This window comes from Rhodnius prolixus, unplaced genomic scaffold, assembly GCF_049639745.1.
Source record: "Rhodnius prolixus isolate KJV_2025 unplaced genomic scaffold, Rpr scaffold_3, whole genome shotgun sequence".
Taxonomy (NCBI): Eukaryota; Metazoa; Arthropoda; class Insecta; order Hemiptera; family Reduviidae; genus Rhodnius; species Rhodnius prolixus.
This window is the reverse complement of record NW_027411603.1, coordinates 14,326,752-14,352,094: the sequence shown is the minus strand read 5'-3', so window position 1 is coordinate 14,352,094 and position 25,343 is coordinate 14,326,752. Positions and strand designations below refer to the sequence as shown.

The 25,343-nt window shown below is 32.4% G+C and overlaps 1 protein-coding gene across 2 annotated transcripts in view; it reads left to right on the top strand.

Annotated features, from left to right (window-relative positions):
- The window catches only part of cv-2 (crosveinless 2-secreting protein), a 128,082-nt gene that overhangs the window by 12,839 nt on the left and 89,900 nt on the right, over positions 1-25,343 (top strand). The window contains exons 3-8 of one of the 2 annotated variants that reach the window (XM_074127065.1): positions 7,156-7,417; positions 12,025-12,273; positions 12,409-16,146; positions 17,394-17,777; positions 20,799-21,064; positions 22,535-22,661. The gene's annotated coding sequence lies outside the window, so the exon portion shown is untranslated. Of the gene's footprint in view, positions 1-7,155; positions 7,418-12,024; positions 12,274-12,408; positions 16,147-17,393; positions 17,778-19,606; positions 21,065-22,534; positions 22,662-25,343 lie in introns of those variants that run through there. The other variant, XM_074127064.1, reaches the window with a different exon arrangement.

The window sequence follows — 25,343 nt, the reverse complement described above, 5'->3', positions numbered from 1 at the left end:
CTAGATGGAATCCTGGAGAAACGCTGACGTATTATTACATTTTAAGTATCCGTCTAATTAGCCATTTCGGTATCTAACTTGTTTACAACACTAATGTAATATAAGAGCCACTTTAAAATTCTCTTTCATAATGTTTGATAATAATAGTTGATAAGAGGACAGTTATCAAATGTGGCATGTTGACACATTGAGGTCGGATTCACCAACGATTAGTCAATAAATAGAATTACTAGATGACGAGTAATATATTTGCACTTTTAAAAACAACATCCGATGACAGTAATGATTAATTTGAATTAATGCAGGACGCTTACGTCCGTATTGTTCAAATAAGTTTTATATTTCTGTAATTAGATTCATTACTTATTCAATGTATAATTAAATTAGAGTTTCAGTTAAATAATTCGTCAAGCTACTACTTAAATAAATTCTCTCATACAAAAATATTAACTTCCTAAGTAAATGATTTTGTTTGTTTGTAGTTTTCTAAAAATAAAAAAAGCAGACAAGAGCTTTCAAATTTTTAAATTTTAAACAAAAGGTTATTTGGTTTTTGGTCTGCATAATTATGTGTGAGCATGGAGAAGTAAGAAGAAAGAAAGATCTGGAAGCTGGAAACACTTTGGTCCAGTTTTCTATTAGGAGGGCAAGACTTACAAGGAGCTCTCCTACGCTCCTTCCAACTTTGGCCCATATTTCCTTTTTTACCGTGTGCATTGTTTTCAAGTTTTTTTTTTGTTTTAAAAAACACTTATTAATTATACTTTTATTTTTACTTATATTAGAAAGCCGTGTGTATGGTCAGTAAAAAAAACAAAAACAAAAGTGGAAAGCTAGTTAGATATTTGGAATAGGTAGGTATTTTATCTATATTACGAATACACAAAAATTTATGAGTACACACTTACAATATCTTAGAAAAAGTATGTACCCACATTTTTCTCATCAGTTTAGGTTCCGTCTTACAAAATAAAATATGATGCAAACGAACTAAATATTGCCCAAATTGTACATCTAAAATTACCTTCTGATACGTTTGAAAATATGTCTTGTGGTAGTTGAGGTTTCATCCGTCGTCGATATGTTTTCTTTCCGAGATGGTACTGTTGTCTTACTTCTGTAGTTCGCCGGTTCTCTATATACGTACATGTACTTACGTGTGGAATCCTGTGCATAAAGTAGAATTAAAATTGTAGGTGTCTCCAGGTTTCAGTTTATTATTTATTATTTAAAGAACTCCGTTGCTCCCTGGGCAATAAACAGCACTTTATTTTGGTGTAATTTCAAATTTATTTAAAGGCAGACAAATTTTTAAACCATAAAACGAAGACTATTTCTCGAAGCGTTCTGAATGATGAAGTTAAAAATTAAATGACACCCAACTGATTCCACTAATATTTGTACCAACAGAACCTCAAACATGTATACATTGTTTTTTTTTTTTTAAGTTGAATCGTGAACGTCAACCACAAAACTTTTTCCAACCACAGAACATTTGAGTGTATATAATGTTGCGTACATCTTCGAGCAACATTTCCTGGCTTCTCTCCAAAGGATTTTTTTTTTTTTTTTTAACATACGAACTTTCAAAAGTTTTATCATTTATTTGCTACAAACATCTGGAAGTTAGATGAAGAAATATAGCTTTTGCTTAAAATGTAAATAAAATTGAGAACTACTAAATCTGGGTCCACGGAAATATAGTTCCAGACAGTGTTTGCGACAATGATGTGTACAGTGATTTACTTTGTTTTAAATTTTGCTGCAATTTTTTGTGTGTGCTATAAAGTAACCGTTTTATTTTTAGTTGCTCTTGTTTATTTGTTACTCATTTATTTTATTTATTTTTTTGTTCAGTTACTGATTTTTACATTAAGTAATTTAGTGGAAAATAAATCGGAAGTCCTGTTGCAAATATTCACAAATTAAATCATTTTAAGTAATTCATTAATTATCATTATTTTGGAATTTTATTCATTTGGTCATATTCATCCGTTAGTAAGAGAAAATATTGTTGTTATAATTTTTGAAATTAGTTCTTAGCGGATGGATATACATGTTTAAGGTCCTGTTGGTACAAAAATTAAAAAATAGAGTATTGGTATGTTTTTGTGTGGACAGGGTTTTTCCAAAATATCATAAATTTGATATAGACACCCACTCAATTTTCTTTTTTTTTCAGCTTACGTAATTAAATTTTCTTTCAAGTAATCGTTTTTAACCTAATTGGAATTAGAATTATATTAGAATTTGCCATAAAAAGATAGTTCACTTCATTATTATAAATTCATTGCAATAACGCAATGCGTCGAAGGAGCAAGCTGTCCCAACTCCCCAGAGCTTTTTGAACATTAATATTCCTTGAGAAAAGTGATGGCGGCTAAACTTTTCGACAGATGTTTTTTAGAAAAGCACAGAAAACTCATAGTTGTTAGCTACTGTCCTACTTTTGGGACGATTTACTTCTTACTCGGAAGTATTCCAGTTAGGTTTGATATTTCATATTCTTAATAGTGTTAGAAATGCAAATTTTACTGAACTGGCATTTTGAAGTAAAGCGTAACGTCACCCTGCACAATAGCCCTTCTCTTTCGCTCTCTCTCTCTCTCTCTCTTTGACTCACTCACACGGACACTATCTCTGCCACAACCTTTGAATTCTACTCTGAAAACATCAAAATTTGTAAGCCGTTGAAAATTCAAAATAAAAAACTGCCATTGTAAGAATTCCTACAAATATCCTTAACAAAAACTTACAGTTTAAAATGTTAAGTATAAGGGTTGATTAAACACCAAAAGGTACACAAATCAGCGAGTACCCAACATTTCATTAATACTTCATTAATAGTTAAGTAATTCTATTGCATTAATTTTCATTAATAAGTTATTTTTTAGAATTCATTAGATGTCACAGACCCTTATGCTGGCCATTTTCGTCTACAAAATATATGTTTAAGTAGCACTGTAGATTGACTGTAATATCTAGTTATTTATAACATAGGAAGGTATTTACAGGTTAAAAAGAAAAACGTTATAAAAAAATTAAAAAAAATTATGAGGCTAAAAAATTCAAAACTTTTTTTTTTAAAAAAAACTTACATCAATGATTTTGTTTATTTTATTTATTTATTTTTATTTTTAAATAAAAATCGTTGGTTTAAGTTCATTCTTCGATTAAAGTAATTGTTATTTTATGTAGTAGTCAAATGTTTATAATAATAGGTAATAATTATCTGGCTTTATCGCAAATAATATAGTTTTCTTCAATTACATTCTCAATCTAGGTATTCATCCCACAATGTTGTATATATTTAATATAAAGTAAATAAGATATGCATATTTTTAGGACAGCTAATTATTCCAGTATTTTACTATAAGTAAAATTAGGGGGACTAAATTAAATTACAATTGAGAAATGAATAATTGTTGTTGAATAATCTACCTATTATTAACTGTGTGTTATTTGTGCTCACGAATATTTCGGTAAGACGAATTCAAGACAGTAGCCTACTCTAACTTTGTCTTTGTCTATTTTAACATGCATGTACGTATATATGTGATTTATCATAATTATAACAAAAAAATATAAATGAAGTGGCTAGCATAAGGGTCTGTTGTGACATCTAATGAATTCTAAAAAATATCTTATTAATGAAAATTAATGCAATAGAATTACTTAACTATTAATGAAGTATTAATGAAATGTTGGGTACTCGCTGATTTGTGTACCTTTTGGCGTTTAATCAACCCTTATACTTAACATTTTAAACTGTAAGTTTTTGTTAAGGAGATTTTTGTACCTTTTGGATAGATTTTCCTTTTTGTCTATTTTACAAAGTTACATATCTGCTTTACAGATTTTTTTTAAAATTTGGAATAAGTAATTTTATCATTATAATCTGATAAGGTATTAAGTCGGAACCGTAACTACCACTGGCGAGATCTTTTTAAAGAATGATTATAGTTGCGTTCCCCCAAACCATCCTCAATAACAATTTTTTTGAAAAAGCGTTTTGAATAACATAGGAAGGTATTTGTACGTAAATAGCAAAATTAAACTGCGATTTCAGTACTTCCTTTTAAGAGGAGTAAGAAAAATAAACTACGATTGCAGTACTTCTCCCTAAAAGGCAAAGAGACAAAGATTTTGAATCGAACGACAATTCATTGATTTAAATCGGTTCACTCATTGATAATTTAAACGATTGCAGTACTTCCTCTTAGTAGGTGCAAGAGCATCAGCAACGTAGAGGAGCTTTAACCACTTATTCGAGCTGAATTTTATCAAAATCGGACTAAGCGTTATAGAAATATTGGTAATAATAGTTTTAGATTTGGGTGGAGCAAACTCCCCTCCTTATGAGGCACGGCGTCGAGACTTTTAAAGTGCAAATCTGTACAAAATTTCGATTCGAATGACACTTCATTCATGAAAATCGGTTCATGTGTCGATAATTTGAAACGATTGCTATACTTCCCCTTAACAAGTGTAAGAGCTGATCGTCGCTTTATTGTTACGTAGGGGAGCCATAACCCTATCATCCTACCAAATTTTATCAAAATCGGGCCAAGATTTACAGAGTAATTAGTAATAATAATTTTGGAGGGGGCCTTACATAAAGGGGGCTAACTCCTCTCCCATTCGATATACAGCGACGAGACCCCCAAAAGGCACATCTACATAGAATTCCAAATCGAATGACACCTCATTCATGAAAATTGGTTCACGCGTTTAGGCGCTACGTTGTTTACAAAAAAGGTAACAAGAACAACAACAACAAGAACAAGAACATTTTTTGAAAAAGCCGTTTTTGCTCATTTTTGGCAACTTTTTTCTCGAAACCTATTAGATCTAGGTTGTTGCAAAAAAATTACAGTTATAAAGGAGGGTTTGCCCTTTATTTTAAAGAAAATTTGGGAATTTAATCTTTTGTAGAAAAAGAGAAAAAAATTGTCAAATTTAGGTGTTTTTCAACGTTACGCTTTTTCGTGCAGTTTTTGACGATCAACCCTTATACAACTGTCCTACCGTTTTAATGATTTCTTTTTTCCGAGTAATGCGCAGTTTTGTACAGTTTGAATATTACACTTAAATATATTTTAAAAATAGCAATATGAAAAAAAAAATCTGTGTTAGAGAAAGTCGTGTAGATTTTCACCTCAGATTTTGGAGCCTCCTCACTTCTCTGTGCCCTGCCGGGCCTTTGTTCAGTCGTAAAACTGACACTAATCAATGGAAAGCAAGCTGTGTTGGCCTCTAGTTTTAGGAAATCTAAAGCCTGGGCTACAATCTCGAATGCTGGCTTATTGTATCACCCACCACGTAACTTACAGCTAACGCGTTTCCTAATTTAAAGTACATATTCTTTTCTAATATAGGTGACACATCAGGTAAACCATACTCAGTATATAGCCTTAAATTGAAAGCAAATCAGTACAAGGGACTCACAACATGCACTAAGTTAATGCATATTGCAAAAGCCTGGAATCTTTTTGCTGATCCTGTCTTTATGATTCTATCATCACTAAAGGATTTTATTTAATGGTTAATAAAAGAAATTTACAGTAAAGTATGTTTGCTAGTCGCCTCCGTCGACGGCAACTAATCATTAGTTGGACGTAAAGCCCGCCTGAAAAATAATATCTTAACCCTAAATTTATACATTGTTACCACAAATACTTATATTTTTAGGAAGTTTTGTCTTGCTAAATTAATTCAACTTTAATTTTCATATCTGGTTTGATTTTTCATTAGTGATGGATAAACATTTTTTGAATGCAGCGAATTTGAAAAAGTAAATAATTCTGCTTTCTCTAATTATAAACTAAATTAATTATTTTAAAAGATCTAAAAGAAGATCTCTCAGAAAAAGTGCCAAATCAGTTTAATTTTAAAGATAATACTAATTTGAATTTAATGATTCATTAATTTGCAGTTTTCTCTTTTGCATGTTTATAAACAACAAAAACCAGTTAGATAATAATAATTTGATAAATATTTCACGGTCAAACAGGAAAAATTGTACTGATAAGGCTGAAGTGATAACAAATGGGAAACAGGAATTTTGCGTGCGCGATATATTCAGCTGTTTCAAGATTGAAATTGTATAACTGCGTGTATATATCTGTAAATTTGTCCTACATTTACGTATTTTAGTTTATTCTGTCAATTGTATCTATCTTAAATTTTAATTTTTATCTAAACAAAACTACATTTTAATGATTTCACTATTTGCGTTAATTTTTTGTTTCTTCTATTAGCAATGAAATGTTGCCACTAAATAGACAACTTCTTTTCATGCTCTCTTTAGCCTTCTGAAGTCATCATCTACGCAGTGCCAAACACCACATCCTGCAGCAGTCGGCTTGGCATACGGTTGTCTTTCCCCTCGATTTAACCATTCGAGAAGGTGGACCCTTATAAACTGAGTCCCACAAATATCTTTACGCAATATATAAAGATGTCTGTATGATTCAGTTTTAAACGTCCGCCGTATAAATGAAATAGGTCATATGGAAAGGATGGTGGATAACCGAATGCCAAGTAGATTACTGCAGGATGCGGTGTTCGACATGAAAAGGATTGGGCTACCTGCTAAAGGTATCAAAAACAAGTATCATTATTTCAAAATAAGCTCCATTACATTGGAACTCTTTATGTTTATGTCCTTTTTTAGGAGATATGTCTTGTTTCTATGAATGTCCTTACCAACTTTAGGAAAGACCACGCGAAGAAGTATGTTCTACGGTTTCAGTGAAAAACTTGTATCAAAGGATTTTTTTTCTCTTCACATTGGTTTCATATTAATAATCTCCAAAAAAGCACCATTAATTCTGGGCAGATTAATTGAACTGCTTCTGCTTAACACTAATAAAAAGGATTAATTTATTTTCTAAAACATTTTCTTGTCTGTAGACGATTAAGTTTCTTTCCAAAAATCGAAACTTTTTGTTCTTAATTTGGTCCTTTATTTTTCTGAAACCGAGATTTACCGAAAGTTAAGGTTTTGTATGCATGACAAAAGTTACTGACCGACTCTAGCGTAAAATTTTAGAACTCAAAGGTTGAGAATTAGCCAGATATGATTGATGAAAAACATTATAATTGAACATTTAAATAGTTTATATAGTTTTTTCTTCTTTTTTTTTTTTTCAGAAATTGGTCTCAAAACCTCCTGCTTGGTAGAAATAGCAATCTTGTAGTGGACAAACAAACCACATTCACTAAAACATTCAGTAATATGATCACGTAATATTTGAACGAGATGAATTGGTATTATGAAGAAACGTGCCTAACTGTCTTAATGACCGGACAAGCACAGCTGTAGTGAGGGTTTAACTGAACACAGCAAGCAGTATCTACTCTCTCTAAATCAGTTACTTTATTTACTGCGGGTTCATCATGCTAATTCTACAAGGTTATTAATCTTTTAATTGTTTATGCAGTAAAACGAGTGTTTCGTGTTTCCATAATTATCAGGTTTTATTCTAGCCAATACAAATATCTAATATGAATCATGATAAAATTTAGTTGGTAAAGATGGTACATTAAATTAAACGAAATTGGAGAATCTATTTTTGATTAAATTAGAAAGATTGAGAAAGTGAGGTATTCTTCGGTAGATTGATTTGAAACTTTTTACATATTTTGGATCATTTTTAATATATATTTAATATATTTAAGAATTGAAGGTGAAGTTAGATGTTTTGCAGGATTAGTTGGATATGGAAAATGTGATTGCACTTGTTCAAAATTATGCCCTCAATCATATTTTAACCCTCAAAAACCTATAAGATCAATTTCCGATGAAAAATTTTTAAGTCATAATGATAGTTTTATTTATTTTAAGTAGTTATTGTAAATAGAAAGTAAAAGAAAATTGTTCTACGAACTTCGAAAAAATTGAAAAAAAATTGACCAAGCAAAATGTTATTAAACATGCGTTTTAGGTTGACACATTTGACCGAAAAATTCGTTCCGAAATCAACGTAAGTAAGTCTTCTATTGAAAACTGTCTTTTTGAAAAGTCAAATTTGAAAATTTGACTCGAATTCTCTCTCTTACAGCAGAAAGACAAGTATTTCTATCAAAAAAACTTTTCCAATTCGGCTCTCAGGTTGCAAAAATACAAAAAACAAAAATGTTCATAGCATACGTAATTAAAATTTAATTTTATACTGATATACCTGCATTTCATCTCAAATAATAACTTGTTAAAATTATAAAATGTATAATTTGTTGATCATACTCTCCCTTCGTTTTAAGTAAATACTGAATTATCTCATGACCTAATTTTTGTTGTTGAAGAATTTATTAATGAAATATATATTTTAATTTCAAGTGACGTTAGTAAAATTATCATTTTAAGAATTCTTATCTCGAGTTGCAACAAATTCCTTGATTCATTATTCGCCTTAACTCCTAACAGAGGACCTATCTGTTACACAATGTCATATACTTGTTAACGAATAAATAATATATACTGATTGCTTTAAAGAAGTGGCAAGGAGTTTGGTAGAAGGACTGAGAGTCCTTAGTCTGTCGAACGATCATAAGGAAAAATAAACTAGGAAATAATGCTTCCGTTGGTGAAGATTTATTTTTGCAGGCAATAGATCTGTCCAAGCACAGATTTATCCCTTCACTTCCGGGACTATGATAGCTCAGTTGAGTATTAGGTATTTAATTTTAACCTTCTAGACTAGGGTGTCTGTCACCGTTTCTAGCTTTGACGAATCCTTTCATTCGCTTTGGCGAAGAATTGGCTAGTAGGTACTCCTTTGTCGACAGCTCTTGGAAGTTTTGGGTTTGATAGATAATTTCTTAGGACTGGCAACATGCACTGGTAAAAAAAAATGGCCTAGTGATCCTACAACACTTTACCCTCATTATAACGAGTGCCAATGCCATCTTAATCTGGCCTTATGCTTTTCTAAAAAACACTATTTGTCAGGTATTATTATTATTTCCAAAGGATGTCTCGCAGTGGGTGACCCCTAGCTCCAGTGCTGAATATAGCAGGAAGTCTCTTAGATTTAGCCTGATTGCCTCGCAATCGCTAATTTGCGACGTTTACGGTCTTTGTCACTTGGAGACCAGAAGAAGTAGTTCGCGAAAAAACGACTGTTAGGAAGTCCCTTTACTTGTGTAAAAGGGAGTTTTCTTTTATTAGATCTGGAAATGGCACAATTAGCCCCTTTCAGCTGCAGTGCCTGAGGGAACAACCCGCCCCAGGTTCTAATACCATCTAATTTGTGTAGTTAGGTAATCTTAATAATCATTAGCATTCATTTTTCTGATTGAACGGTTGTTGTTACTGATCCAAGTTTTAGCAGAAGCGGTGTAAAAAATGACAGAAACCTAATAAAAATAAATGAAAAATGGGGCGGGGAAGGACTTAAGTTATCAACAATAATCTAGTCTACATCAGGCCGTGGTGATAACATCAATATGGTTATAGTAACCTGTAGTTATAGTAACATAGTGTTCTCTCGTAAATGTCCTGTACTAACAACGTCGCCATTCTTATCATAAACATAGTAGTGTATCTTAAGATGTCAGTCTTTCTTACTTTTATTTAACAAAAGCGTAACAATTTTTCGATGATTTTATGAACATAATTTTAGCTAAAAAAGCCTGGTAACTGAAGCTTTGTAATGCTAACTGGGAGTACTATGCTCTATCCCTCAGGGAGCGGATAAAATTACTCGTATTAAATGGTGTGTGTCATCGAGCATGCGAACAGACTCACTGAATTCGAATTACCAATTTAATTAAATTAATTATGATATATTTTATGATGAATCTTACGGGAAACTAATAAATTAGTTTTTTTTTGTTTAGAATAGTATATTTTCCACTAGGTAGAATTGCATACTATATATTTTTTTATTGGGTATGCATTATTAATTAAGACATAGAAGATAAGGCAAACAACCCATGCTTGAAGGAGGTATGCCAAAGTATAGTTTCAAGTTATGTTAATGAAACTACAATAGAGTTAACTAATGTATCAAAAGTAACTCTTAAATAATTAAAACTTGATGGCGAATATTATTTTATAAAAATAAAAATACTCTTTTGTTAAATATTGTGAGACGGATAACAGTTTTGTGTATATTTGGACTGCCTTGTCACTGTGATACAATGTTTATGATAAGAATGGCGACGTTGCTAGTACAGGACATTTAAGAGAGAGAGAACTTAGTGACCATATTGATGTTATCACCACGGCCTAATGTAGACTAGATTATTGTTGATAACTTTATTCCTTCCCTACTCCATATTTCCTTTCTTTTTTTTTAGACTTCTTACACCAGTTACTAAATTCTCATAGAGTTTTGCCTGCTTGCAAAAATTACACCTAGCGGTGTGTTTAAAAACGACAATGCCAGTGACATGTTGACTCACCACTCCAGTTCCCCGAGATCTGGCTCACTCCTCAAACTCTTACATTGCTGCACCCGTAATCTCTACAGCATCATTATCATATGAACAAGCTCCATTCTAACACACGACTCACTATCATACATCACACACACAAAACAAACATAAAAGCCTCACTATAACAATTTACTATGTTTGTACATTTTCTACTGACTAACTAAATTTGACTAACACCCGTTCTGCACTTGTTCCTAGAAATTGACCAGTCTTTAAACACTAATATCAAAGTGATTCATAAATTAGTCGAACCACAACTAGTACTGAAAATGTTAGAAAAACTGTACAGTTGTTTCTATGAAAAGTAATAATAGTTAGAATTCTAATCATTTATGTCAAGTTACAAGAGATACAATTAAAAAATCTGAGAAATAACTGTACATGAATTAGTCATTGTTTTCTAAAAAAATGGTTACACATTTTTGTTTTTTTAAACAAGCTTCTAATATGTATAAATATCAACTTCTTTCTTAGCACTTGCTACGGTAAAAATATTGCTGTATGACGAACACCTTTATTAGTGTGTTTATATGCTATTGGTTGTCAATGTTAGGTATAGATGGTTATCTTGTCCATTAAGAATTAAGATTTAGAGAGGAACTTTGGTTTAATTCAAATTAGAATTGCACTTGATTTAGACTAGTGATTTATATGTAAAAACAATTTTCATTTGCAACTATCTAGATGAAAGCTGCTGGCATATTGGACCATATGTATAGTTCATCACTGATTTATGTATAATGTTGTAATGGATAGTGAAAAGTGCATTGTCTCCAAAATGAGGCCAACTTTTTGCGGAATTCTGTGCACACTGTTAGTCTAATCACTGATCTTTCATTGGATCTCCGCAAAGAAGAAAAATCACTTATAAAAAAAAAAGTTGTTATTTACTTGCATAAAAAGACATAAATACAATTTACTTAGATTTAAATTTATCAATTTTTATCAGTGCATACAATTTGTGAGCAAGTAGAGCAATTATCTTATAGGCAACGCAATAGGAAACAACGTATTAAGTGGTTCTTTATGTAAGCAGCTTTATAAAAAGCTGAATATTAATAAATTTTATAATAAATTTTGTTGAAATGAAGTTAAATGACAAGGAAAAGTAATAAAGGTAAATAACAAAAAAAAGTATCACATAAAAATTTAACAAACAATGAAACAAGTGTTCGTGCGTTTTGTTTAGATCATCTGAAATGATAAATACAATAGAACTAATGGAAAAGGAAATTTAAAAAGTCAGATTATTCTTGAAAATTTTTCATCTTTTTCAATTTCCATTTTTAGATGAATCTGCACAAGGCATCCTACTAATCCGCGCTAAAGAAACTGTCTACAAAACAAAAAATAATTAACTTACATGATAGTAATTAAAAAACAAATTATTTATAGTTATGTAAACTAATTATGTTACTAATTGTTTTTTATGACCCCAGGGCAAATAGGATGAATTAAATTTTTTAACAAACTTCTAAGAATTAATAATTATTAGTTCGAGGTGGAATAATAATGTTTGTCTGTGTGGATAGTTTAAGGTATTAATGATAGAGAATAATTTATATTTTCTTTTATTTTCAGGTAGGTAGAATGTAGCGGCGCCTGAAAACGTTTTAATCGCTTAATTACACCTGTGACTCATAAATAACTTGCATCACAAGCAAACTTCATTACTTGGAAAACTTCATGTTAAGAATAGAAAGTGCAGTCATCTTAATTGTTATTTATTCCTAAAGGAAGAATTATGATGTGACAAATTTTCGTAACACACGAGCTGGCCTGGCTCTTATTGACCTAATTCGTCGCACGAACAACTTCTTCACAAGCTAGGTAGGAAGATAAATCCTAGTTTATTTAATATTTTTTACACATGCGTTCCCATTATAAGTTTATTGAAAGGTTCTTGAAAGTGCTGCTATCAAATTATTTGTAAATACACAATCACTTTTAATTGAACTTCTTTAGGAGAAGATCTGGTCTGTGAGGAAGAATAAATAAGATGAAAGTTAAAATTTTTGGTGCAAGAAGTTATGTGTTAATTCGTTTGAAACAAATAATGATTCTACCTAGAAAGAAAGCAGCTATAAGTAAATGAACGATGTATAAAATACTAGATAAGCGGTGCTCCTTTCTGAAGGTGAGCCTTTGCACATCTAGCAGTTCATCTCTCTCGAATGGAGATCAGCAAATGTGTAGCATACTGAGTTGATAAGCTAGTTTTCGGTGCTGTTCTTGATAATTCAGATTTGGTTTCTATGTAATTTCAATAATATGTGTCAAACGTGCTGTAAAACATTACAAAAAAGTTTTAAAACCCATTTTTTCGAAAATATTTTGGCCTTGGAGCCTAGAGGAAGACTAAAACTAGTGTTGAAAGTCTTTTCTTTATTGCAGTGGTTGAAGTTACAATCTTAGAACGGCTTCTTGCATTGTTTATGTCCACTAGATAGTAATAATACCATTTCTACGTTTTATAAGAGACTGCCCTTTGTGCCGGCCAACTGTGTAGAATATGATATAATAAATTAAAATAAGAACTAAGATTATACTGTTGGCGGCCAGTCTATTTTCACAACTAGCAAAGTAACCAACTATGTACATGTAACAACCATGGCTGCGGGCGAGGAAGTGCTGTAACAACATGGTGTTTCTCTGGATCGTAATGGTCTATAGTTACATGCGAGGGAGGAAAATGAAAAAAATAAATAAATAAAGAAAAATATGTGTAATACGAAAGTTATAAAAAGTCGGAGGGAACAACCCAAAAGTATAAGAAGGACTTAGCTGGAATTATTTATAGAAGCTGTTTGTCATGACATTAATATTATTATTTTTTTTTTGTGGGGTTGTGTAGTGAGATTTAGTGTGGAAGACCTATTGAGAGGGGCGGATAAAGAGCGCTGCAGAGTCTGCATCAGCTGCTTTTCCTTAGCCAGTTTTATTTGATATTTTTTTTCCTCTTCATGTTCGAGCTTGCTATTTGCTTAATTGGGGCGTTCATCAACTCCTTTAATCTTGCGGAGAGCTCTTTGTACACTTTTCTTGATATTAGCTATTATTAATATAACATTGTAAGGATGCGGTAGCTTACAAGTTGGGATAAGAAGTTAGCTTACAAATTACAGATTAGGGAATTCGGATGTGAAGCTGACAGGATTAGAATGGAACCGGGCGTCGACCTAATTTCTCAGGCATCATAAATGAAGGCGTATTGTACTTTTGTAAGTCTACAAGAAAGTTTTAAGGATCTCTTTTGGTCTCACCGTGACAAGGGCCTCATAACGTCATCAATCAGGATATGAGAGTATTATATATTCCTACATAATATGCACGGTGGTTGACAATTTATTTTAATATGGTTCCTGAAACTATTATATCCTGTAAGAAGTCCAAACCCCTGGCCAATCTGGTTCCTCCCATGTTAGACTAGACGTTCTTCTCCGTACTAATTTTTATTTAGTTTTTGCATCGTCCTAGTGAGAACCAGGTATCATCGTCCAGAGTGTTAGTTAAATTTCGTGTGCTAATTCCAAAGCGTTACGAACTAAACTCTAGGACTACCCTCGAACTTACAATTATATTGACTAATGAAAGGAACTACTCTATAAACCCTCAAGGTAGTCTAAAGATTATATAGCGTCTGCAAAGATAAGATTAATATAAATGGGTTTCTAAGGTTACGGAACTTCTTTAGTTAGGATTTTTTTTGTGTCTATATACCGTTACTTATAATTGTATAAGTTGCTGCTGTGTCTAGTTGGATTGATCAGATTTCCTGACGGTTTAAGTTTGGCTGCACGCAAACTTAATTTAATTGGATTATTAAAAATAAAAATGGTATAATTTCCGGTAAAATGTAACAAGACTCCCTTATATAAGGTAAATTTCTTAAAACAAATTAATAAATAATACGGTATTATTTCAGTAAATTTGAGGAAGAAGAAATTGCGTGAAGAGATTTATGTGTTGATAGATGCTTCATTTGCAGGAAGACAGGATGTTGTTGAGTAATGTGTGGCGCCATTTCACTAAATAGTGATCTCTAGTTCTGTACACGGAGATTTTAACCGAGATTTTTCTCGATGTTGTTAAACTAAATAATCTGGATGAAAAAATTAAGCGTTTTGGAAATGCACGCTGATTTAAATTTTTTTATAAAATATTTTATAATTAAATTGAATTATTTCCAAGGAATTAATTTCAATTCATTTTTTACAATAGTATTTCCATCTTATTACTTAGATGACAGAGAATGTAGATGATGAAGCACTCAGTTTAGAATGGAACATAATCTACTCTCTAATATGGTATGCAAAAACTGATGATCCACACGAAACACTATTTATGTTTACACGTGTATTTAATTCACTTTAAAAAGAAACGTGTGTGTATTATTAGGTTGTAGTGTTCATTGCGTGCCCCCCCTTTTTTTTCAATTCTTTATATAAATTTTGTTATTAAATATTTACAATCAATTTCAGAAATAAGGTACCATTGTAAATTAACATTTTAACCTTCATTACAGTTTAGAGTACGATTAGGATGGGGCAAAAAAGGGAAAAAATGAAAGTAAAAAAGGATAGAAAAACTTGCAACTAGAGGAGAAAGTTAGAAAATGACATGTTTAATACTTTTTTGTCCAGGGAATGGATCGTAGGTGGCTATTTCACGGCAGAGTGGATTAGGATGTCAATCTAGATTCGAAAGGAGTTTTAGCAGATGGTATTGGATATAGGAGTAATCGGGGATTATGGAAGCAATTTCATTGAGTGAGTTGATTTTAGTACTTCGAGGAGAGTCTCCCATTTGTTGTTTACAAATGTTAGTTATTGAAATGTTATGTATTTCATACCTTAACAATTTCACACAGTATCATACAAAAATGTTGATGCTAAATTGGAATGACATGAATTATTTTTCTGCTAGTATTATTTTGATTTTTTTAGTTTACAGTTTTTAAGAAGCCGAAAATACAGCCAAATTCCCGTAATGAGTGAGTGTCTTTCTATCAAATCCTACGCAGGCTATCAGAACGTGTATGTGCACACATGCTTTGATGGTTGCCTAGTGAGACATACTCGTATTTCAGAGCGGAAACCAGGATGAGTCAGAAATAATCTCAGGACTTTTTAACTTTCCAACCCAAACCATATAAACAAAGCTAGAAACTCTGGCTGTTCTAGATTGGTTGTTCACTCTGACCATTCTTGGAGAAATGATCGTTGTGACATATCTCAGAGAGGCTGGCTGTTTATCACATTAAGTGGTTCCTGTCCAGTTTTAGGAGATAAACACTCCCTACAGTAAGCTAACCACAACCACCCCTAATATATTTTGGGAAAATTCGAAGTACTATAATTTCTTTTCATAATATAATAGATGCTGATTTTTTTCTTTTTATAAGGTTCAGCTCTACAGAACATGGCAGTCTACTGCCTCATTTTGCTTCTGTTACTGTCTAACATGGGCACCCAGACGAACGAAACATTATTTTGGATTTTAGTCACCGATTTAGTATGTTCTGGAATTTCACAAGAGTCTTGAATCAACTTCGTCGGAATTGGCTAAAAAGATCACTTATCTCCCATCACATAACAGCAGTACTATGGATGATGATTGCAGCTAACTCTAACTGGAAAGGTTGCTAAATTTCCTGATTGTGCCTTAAGAGATAAGCGAAACGAACACAAAATGAAGATACGAGTAAGTTGAACAGTCATTGTTGTCAGTTAGTAAGAACTTTAATGCCGTAACCTTTTAATATTGCGGTCAATCTCTAAAATTATTACAGTATTAAAAACATTGATAACTGAAGAAAAATATTAATAATTTACTACTTATTTATTTATTTATTTTTAATTTGAAAAGGTGCGGAACATCGAAGGTCCTTTGCACCTGAACTATATCGGAGAAAAGACACTTTACTACACAGCCTAATCTACACCAACATCTAATCTAGTCGAAAATGACCAATTGATTACCCTAAACGTCTTTCCTTCTAACCTAACTAATAGAGTTTATTTAAAAACGTATTGAAGTTAATTCTATTGATTCAATAAGGAAATAAACTTAGTGGAAACAGTGGGGGATTAAAAATTCTTAGTGTTAACCTTAAAGTGAATTGCAATATGCAATATTTATGACATGCTTTGTTAATTTTTTTTTTTATTTTTTGCTGTTTTCCCTTACTTCATTGAGAAGAGACGCATGAATAAATCAAAACGTATTCTATCTTGTCAGTTTGCGACATTCCTCTGTTTTGAAATGATTGATTGTAGTTTAAATATTGATTTATCGTATAAATATGTGAATAATGTTATTCTCTTGACTTCCTTATTTCTGCTGTGTTAACACGAAAGGATTGTTTTACTTTGACAACTCATTCTAAAAAAATCTTCACTAATCTGATGGTTATTGAAAAAAATTGAAGTATTTTTTTGATTATAATCTTTAACTTAGCCATTATTTTTCTAATTAATTCTTAATCAATTAATTATTTTTTAAATTCTTTTAGGTTCATTTTATTTTTTGTTTTATAGGAATATACTTATTTTTCTTCTGTAGATTGTCTCTAATTTAAAAGAAAACATTGAAAAATGTATTGGATCCCGGTAAGTTTCAGCAGTCTATTATTGTTTTTTTTTAAAGATAAATATTAACCACCTTAAATTAGTTTAATTAATAATCTTTGCGAGATGATACAGTTGCGGGAGATAACAGTACTCCATGCACTTTTTCAAAACAATAGGGGACACAGTTAGCTTACTCAACATTTATGTAAACAACCTCACAAAGGCTCATACACTACATACCCATGAACTACCTTCATTTGAAAACTACGGCTAAAGGAGTAAATCCATTAAATCTAAGGCCCTCTATAGGTATCAGGGGTTGAACGTAAGGCTGATAACCCTTGACTAATTTTCTTATAATTATACTAATCTTTTCAGTCGCTGTAGCCGCAGCAGTAGCTGTATCAGCAGTAGAAATAGTAGCAGTTGCTGCAGCTGTAGCAGATGCAGAGGTAGCAGATTTGCCTGTGGCAGCAGTTGCAACAGCCATAGCTGTAGCAGTTAACACAGCAGTAGCAGTTTTGGCGATAGCAGCAGCTGCAGCAGATTGGGCGGTTGCAGTAGCTGTTGCAGTAGCAGGAGTTGAAGTAGCAGTAGTAGCAGCAGTTAAAGTAGCAGTAGCAGCAGAAGTTGAAGTAGCAGCAGTAGCAGTTACGGCAGTGGCAGCTTTGGAAGTTGCAGCAATCGCAGTAGCTGTAGCAATAGTTTCAATCGCAGGTTTCTAAACTGTTTACTGAAGTCTCAACCAGAAGCACCAAGAAGGTAATGAATGTATTCTAACGTTTAGTGTAGATTGTTCTAAAAAAGCATGAAGCATAAAATGCAATAAATGAAAAAAATAAAGGCTACAGCCAGAAGGAAATAAGCAAAATAATCTAGGAAGAGGGTCAATTAAGGCAGTTTAAGAAGGACACATGTCAGTGGGAAACAACAGCAGGAATTAGTAATGTAATGTAATATTCAAAAGTGTAGGAAAATCGCTTTGGAAAGAAATATTAATACTATTTATTAAAGAAATAATAATGAAAATTTATTTATTTGCCCCTCTGGCAAGTTCGTGGTAGGAGAGTAGCAGCATTAATTCCCTCATTTAACTTTACATTTTAGCTCAATATTGTCTCTCTCTTCAGTATTCCCACGCCGAGTTGTCTGCGACGAAAAGACTCTGCCTGGAGATTAACTACGCATTGAGAAGACTCCGGGAGCCAGAAACAATAATAAAACAAAACAAAATTCTGTGACTTAGAAGAAAATAGTAGAAAGAATAAATTAACTAATTGTAATTATTAAATCTTTAATTGTAATAATTGAAAGCAAAGCTATATTTTGTTATCCGGTAAAATCCGAGGTGAAATCCTCGCTCTATTTAGGTACTAGACTGCACGGCTGGTCTCGAAATGTTTAAACGTTACTCTTTTTTTAAATATATACAAACATGTCTGCAGTCAGTGTTACTAAACATGCACCACACATACATACACTTCAGTTTAGTGAGAAGTGTGTGTGTGTGTGTTTGTGTGTACGCGCGCTCGCCTCCTAACAGCAAATAACGTCAAGGCTACATTGTGAGAACAGCAAACTTTCTGCTTCTGCCGTTGCTCTATCACCATCCATCCCTCTCACTTCACTCACTATTCGCTCTCTCTCGCAATATTCCTGCGAGAGGGCATTACATTCCTGACTATAAAATTATTACTCTATTTTATTTTAAATCTACAAAGAGATGTAAATACATAATTATATATGTATTACTCTTGAAATCAAGTTATTTTATAAACTTGTCATCATGTTCATTATTACAGTGAAGAGAATAAAAGTTTATATCTAGTAATAACAACACCAAGTTACACTCTCAAGGTTTACAATTTTAAAACAAGCAATGGAATTTCACAATAACAAACTCCTTTTCATCTGTTTGGATCATTTTATTTTGTGTTATGTAATTTTAGTTATTTTCAACGCGTATAGTAAATAACTTTTGACAGTTAACTCAGCTATGTGGTCTAGTTGAAATCTCACATCTCAAATTTTATATACGCTAACCGCACTCTACTTCTTGTACTGTTAATAAAACAGAATATTTTCAAATATATAACCGAGTGTACTGTACAGGCGATTCATTTCTATGATTGGCGCTTCCCTAAGTAATTTAGTTTCTTACACCTCCATCTATCCATCCATCCATTATCTATCTATCTATCTGTCCACCAAAGTAATGCGAACTTGTTGCTTTTTTTTAGATACTATATTTTTTTCACATGGTCACACACTGCAGAAATTGAGACTCCAGAAAGTTCGTCAGTATTTTTTTTTATCACAATAACACGTTTTCTATTGAAAAACCAAATTTCAAAATTGTACCATAATCACGTTACTCTAGATTTTATTATTATATATAATTCTTTATTCAGTAAAAAACATAATATAACACTATTAAATACAACACAGAAATAGCATGGCTACAAGCCGTCTGCTGGAGCTGCCGCATGATTAAACCAAATAATATATTTTTAAATAATGAGAAAAAAATAAAAAATAAATAAATAACTAAAATAAATAAATAATACAAAATAAGATAAAGTAAAATGAAATTACACAATATTATGAAACATATCCCGTAAAAAGTAAGTAAATATATTACATAAATAATAATCATGGTTGATATAGTTTAAGTGGAGGTGATTTGTTTATTTCTATAACGCCAAGCTTTTTTAGCAAAATAAATAACTTTTAGACATTTCACCGAACAGAGAAGATTCACAATTTGGTGTGGTGATATATTAGACCCAAGATGTTCTGTACGGAGATTGGCTAATGTAGGACAGGTAATAAGAAAATGGAAAAGATCCTCAGGACCCTGCGAGCACAAAGGACAAATCTCAGTCTCTGGATCCTTCTTAAGCCAAGGGACCTTGTTCAATGCCAATAATTCCCCTCGTAAGTCTAACCAACCACTTCAAATCGTCAAACTTTAGGTTTACGTACTGATCACTGGTAATTTGACCAAATTGAGGCTTAATGTCCATCAGCGTTCTGAATAATAAAAACCGGTCAGTACCTCTTGCTCTTTTCAGAGACTCTTCACGAAAAAAGGCTTCCATTTTGTTTATTATATCAGAGTGCTGTTTAGGCCAGGTTTCCATTTTGCCTAACGAAAAATCGACTTCAACCGAGTACCTTGCAGCAATCGAATTCCAATGATTGAGGAACGCAGCTTTCTTTTTAATTAATTCAAGTGCGACTATTCGAGGGTAGCGGAAGTCTGGCAGAGATAAAATCTAAGTGATATATCTGAAATGAAGTTTTAATGTAGATAAGACAAGAGGATCTGCGGAAGTTTCTATATGGAGTAGATGGAGGTAAAGAGAAAACTTTTTTAATGAAAAATCTTTGAAATTTCTCCAGGTTATCTAAGCTTTGATAGCCTCATATTTGTGATCCATAACACACTATAGCTTTAGATATGGATTCAAAGAATTGGAATTTTGCATTCAATGGAACATCATTCCGACAGGTGAACGGAGCCCATCCTTTGTTGATTCCAATCTTGGCAATGGAGATTTTCTCATTCAGATGAAAATTAAACGATAAGCGAGAGGTTAGGTGTATTCCAAGATATTTATATGTGTTAACGGTTTTTATTCTTTTACCATTATAAAACCATCTTTCCCTGGCTGCCATTCTGCCTCCCTTGCGAAAGACCAAAATCTTTGATTTCGTTAAATTCAGGACCAGTTTCCATCTAAGGCAGTACGTTTCTAAAATGTTAATATTTCTTTGTAGAAGGACCGGATTATCAGCTACGAGCACCACATCATCTGCATATAGTAAGCAGTTATTTTAACGGTGCCAACCTTAACGCCACCCTCTAATTCTCTGGACAGGTCATCAAGAAAAACAGAAAATAGTATAGGACTGAGGATGCAACCCTGTCTCACACCGCTGGATACATCGAAAAACTCCGTGGTGCCTTCACTTCCACACACAGCAGACGTTGCCCTGGAATATAGAGCCTTAATAACTTGAACAAACTTCGATGAAACGCCCAGGTTAAATAATTTATATATTAAGGCCGAATGATCTACACAATCAAATCAATAAAGAAACAATAGAGCTTTTGCTTGGGTTTTAGAAATGTTAATTGCACTAAGCTGGTTAATATGAACAAATTGTCCAGGGTAGAATAACCACGGCGAAATCCCGATTGACTTTCAGAGAGTAAATTATTCTCTTTTATAAATGATTCCAACCTCAACCTAAGTAGACCTGTGATAAGTAGAGTGTGAAGACTGCTTATTATTGTTTTTCATTAAGATATGCTAAGTCTGCAGCGAGCTCTGTAGTCTCCTCCTTGCACGGCCAACGTGGTAGAAGTTTTCTCTTTGGCCTTAACGGGAATCTCCCCGGAAAATAATCCAAGATAGCATTGCCTTGTCTTGAAGCCCAGCTTACGTTGCACTAAACCAAAGGTACTCTCACTTTGTTGCGTTTTGCGTTAATGTGAGGAATTTTTTTTTTTTGCAGCAATGGAAAAATACAATATTTCTTTGCTACTTTCTGTGGGCACGAGTTACGTATGTACAGAATCGTGCATTTTATATTGACTTTCTTATCATCATTAATATACGATTTTCAGAAAAGTTGGGCAGAGAATTTTCTTAAAAATTGATAAAAATAGGTGTCTGTGTGGGAAAAACACTTAATTCCAAGTTATTTCTACAAATTTAAAAATATTGTGGTTAATCACACCTGATATCGAAGCGTGGGGTTCCAACAGTTTTTACTCAAATACGGGAATTTCGTTTAAATTTACCGCTTAGATTAAAATTTGTCCTCCGATCTTAAATGTGAAAAAAGTTATTGCCTGGCTAAATTACTAGCCTGGACACCGTGAATTGAAAGATAAACGAAAGAAGTTTTGTGCGTCATCCTTAGTATTGGTGGAAAAATAGCCGGTTTTTAAATAATTGTAAAAAATAATTATTCGGAAGCATCTCAACTACATCTAGGAGTAACGAAAGGAGTTATTATTTGTGCAGATTCTATCTATACAAGTACAGACCAAAAAGTACAAGTGAAATCAAGCGAAATTGTTCATGTTACCTTGGCGTCCTTGGTAATATAATAGTATTTAGTGAGTGAACAAACAAGTTTAGAAAGATTCCAAATGTGAGATCTTTTTCTGCATATTTCTCGCACTGCCGAATAAACTAAGAAGTGTGCGGTAATTCCATTACGGTATATATATATATATATATCGTGGGCATGGACTTTTTCATTTGTAAGTACTTTCACTTATGAATTTTTAATTTTTCTTATTTCGACTTGCACATTCAACAGGTGTACCTTGATTTTAGTTAATTTTAAGACCAACCACATCATAATATTGCTATGTAATTTTTATTATATTCATTAAATATTAACATGTTTTCAATCAAGAAGATATGGAATTCATAAAATAATATATATATATATATATATATATATATATATATATATATTTTGAAAATTTGTTTTAGTCCTGAGAAAATGCGGCTCTTTTCCGATTGTGTCGCCCGTTAAAGCAATTTTGTTGGCCAAGTCATTTTCAATCTTAGTTCATGGGAGAAACATTCAACTGCATTTCTACTATCAGTGGCTTAGAAGGTGAGTAAAAACTGAATATATAATTTAATAATAGTAATGCGTAAGGAACTTCAAGGAAATATTGTGTTTATTGTGATAGACCTTCATAATTTATATAACAAGTATTAAATATACTGCAACTGAAATTATATGGCTGAGGAACAAGAGAGTACATATCTCCCAGTGAAGGTTCTCTCTAGCATAATTTAATCCTGGCCGTTGAGTATTGAATCTATTCTCTGAGTCGATCACAGGGCCAAGGTATTTTAATCGTCTTGAAATTTTGTGTGGGATATTGCGGGTGGATGATCTCTGAATTTAGAACACTTTGTAGTCAATATTCTGTTGGGCGTTAGTTGTCAAGTAGTTGTTAGTTGTCAAGTTGGGCGTTAGTTGTTAGAAGTAGTCAAGATAAAATATGAGCATGGAGATTTGCCGAGGTTTGTAAGCTTATTCGTTTATTTTACAATTATAAAGTTTGGTATATTCTGTTTGAAATGTCTTTTATTGATTGGAGCAAGGATGGCATCGTGAAGTATACACGAAATGTTTTTGGTTTAGATAGGGTTAATTTTTATTTCCAAGTTCGTTAACCAATTTTTAAGAAGTTCAAGTGTGTGGGAAGATTTTTAGAGGTGAAGTCGGGATCGGGTTGCTGAGCCAGAATAACTTCATATGTAAAAAAGATTAAGCGAAAATTCTGAACCTGATTTTGTTTAAGGTTTAGGTTTCTTGGGCTAATAAAATTACGTCTTTGAAAAATGGAATTAGGAACATTATTAAGTCGAAAAAAACTCCTTTACTGCTTCTTGTTTAGTACAAGAATAAAAGGAAAAATTATTGTATATAAAATAAGATTTTTAAGTCTCCGGTGTACCAGGAAATCGTAGGAAGTTACGACATGAAAGATCCGTCAAGATTCGTCACCCGAAGTAGATTCCTATTTTTTCGATATTTTCGAAAAGCAGTTTCCACTTATTTTAAAAAAATTATTAGTGTAAGGCGTGTCAACATCTGAGGTCATTAACGCCCGGGGCTTTATTCAGTGCACTGCCGGCCTTCAGTCTGTGTTCCCTCGCCACCGAAACACTGTCCAACACCTGTGACATATAAGAAGCTTTTAAGAAGAGAAAAACTAAGCAGCTGGACTCAAACGCAGGATCTCCTCGTGGGAAGTGCGAACCTTTCTAACTACTGTTGGTTAAAACTTTAGATTTTTATTTAAAACAATTTTCTAAACTAGTTAAACATCAATTTTTTTTCTTATTCTTGAAGATCGTCGAACCTGTTGTTTGGCTACTTCTGAAAAGGTAGCTCCTAAAAATGTAGGTTTCATGTTTGTTGGGGCCTAGTGATCTAGGTAGTGAAGTTATTAATTATTCTGGGACTAAAACATAAGATTCTAACCACCATTTTTTAATTTGAATACATTATTATAGTTCGGTAAAAACTTCGATTTAAAAAAAAAACTTATTTCCTAAAAATGTAAAATAAAAAAGGACCTTTTTCTTTCATAGTATTACATACGAAAACTTAAGTTTGAAGGGTAATGAGAGCTGCACGATGAGTGATAAGTAGAAAACGAATTATGTATTGTTGAAGGTAATTGATGTTTACCCCAAAACGATTTGTTACTTCCTTTGAAATAATTCACTTTTTTAAAATAAATTTAACGTCTCAGATCATTGGCCTTTTTAGTGCATTTTCGGACACAGCTCTCCTGATATAGACAATATTGTTCTTCACCGACCAGTAAGGTGTAAGAGGCTCCTAGAAAAGAAAATCTAAGGAATGGCAGCTATATTCAAACCAGTGATTTGCGCGTCGGAATTCACGGCACTGAATACTGAACTTATCTCTTCACTTATTAATTTTTCAAGCGCGTTTTACGTTCAACTACCGATCATGTGCTGTGGCTATTGGCACTTGTTGACGTTATTAACTTGTGTCAGTACAATATATTAGTTGTTGATTTAACAATCAAGTATACTCAACAAAAGAGTCTTCGCTAACTTTCGCCAGTTCAGTACGGTTCTTACCATTGAATGTGCCTATTTTGTTATTACGGTTTTTTAGTTAAAGAAAATTTGTCAATTAAAAGTTAAGAAATTTATAGAAATTTTGATCAGATTATTTTATTTTTTATCCTATTAAATATGTGCGTACAAAATTAAAACTTTTGTTAAAGGAAATTAAAAATTGTTGAAGTAGACATTATAAGGAAGGAGTTATAATTATGAAGGACATTATAAAAGTTGGTCCCACACAAGGTGAAACTAAGCTAATTTGTGTCGTTTAAAAACTAATTAACGATTCTATTAAAAATAATAATTACAGTTGCTCTCCAGCCTCCTCCCTTTCTGGACAAGAAACTCTGAAAGTCATTTACACCACCTTCATTATGTATATAAGGAACTTCTCTCTCTCTCTAACATTTCGGTAGACATTTTTATTCAAATTAAAATAACAATAATAAGTAGTTGCACAAAACTTTCTTTTAAATTACCTCTAACACTAAAAAGGAATAAAAATATCTGGCAAACTTTTTTTTTCACAAAAGTGTCTCCGGAAATGCAATTTGAAATTAATAGCTGCAAATACTTTGTTAACTGTTGGCTTCTCCCTCTTTCTGTCTGTCTCATTTTTTTTTTAAATTATAAAAAAAATATATACATAGTCTTTATATTTTAGTGTCTATAAACA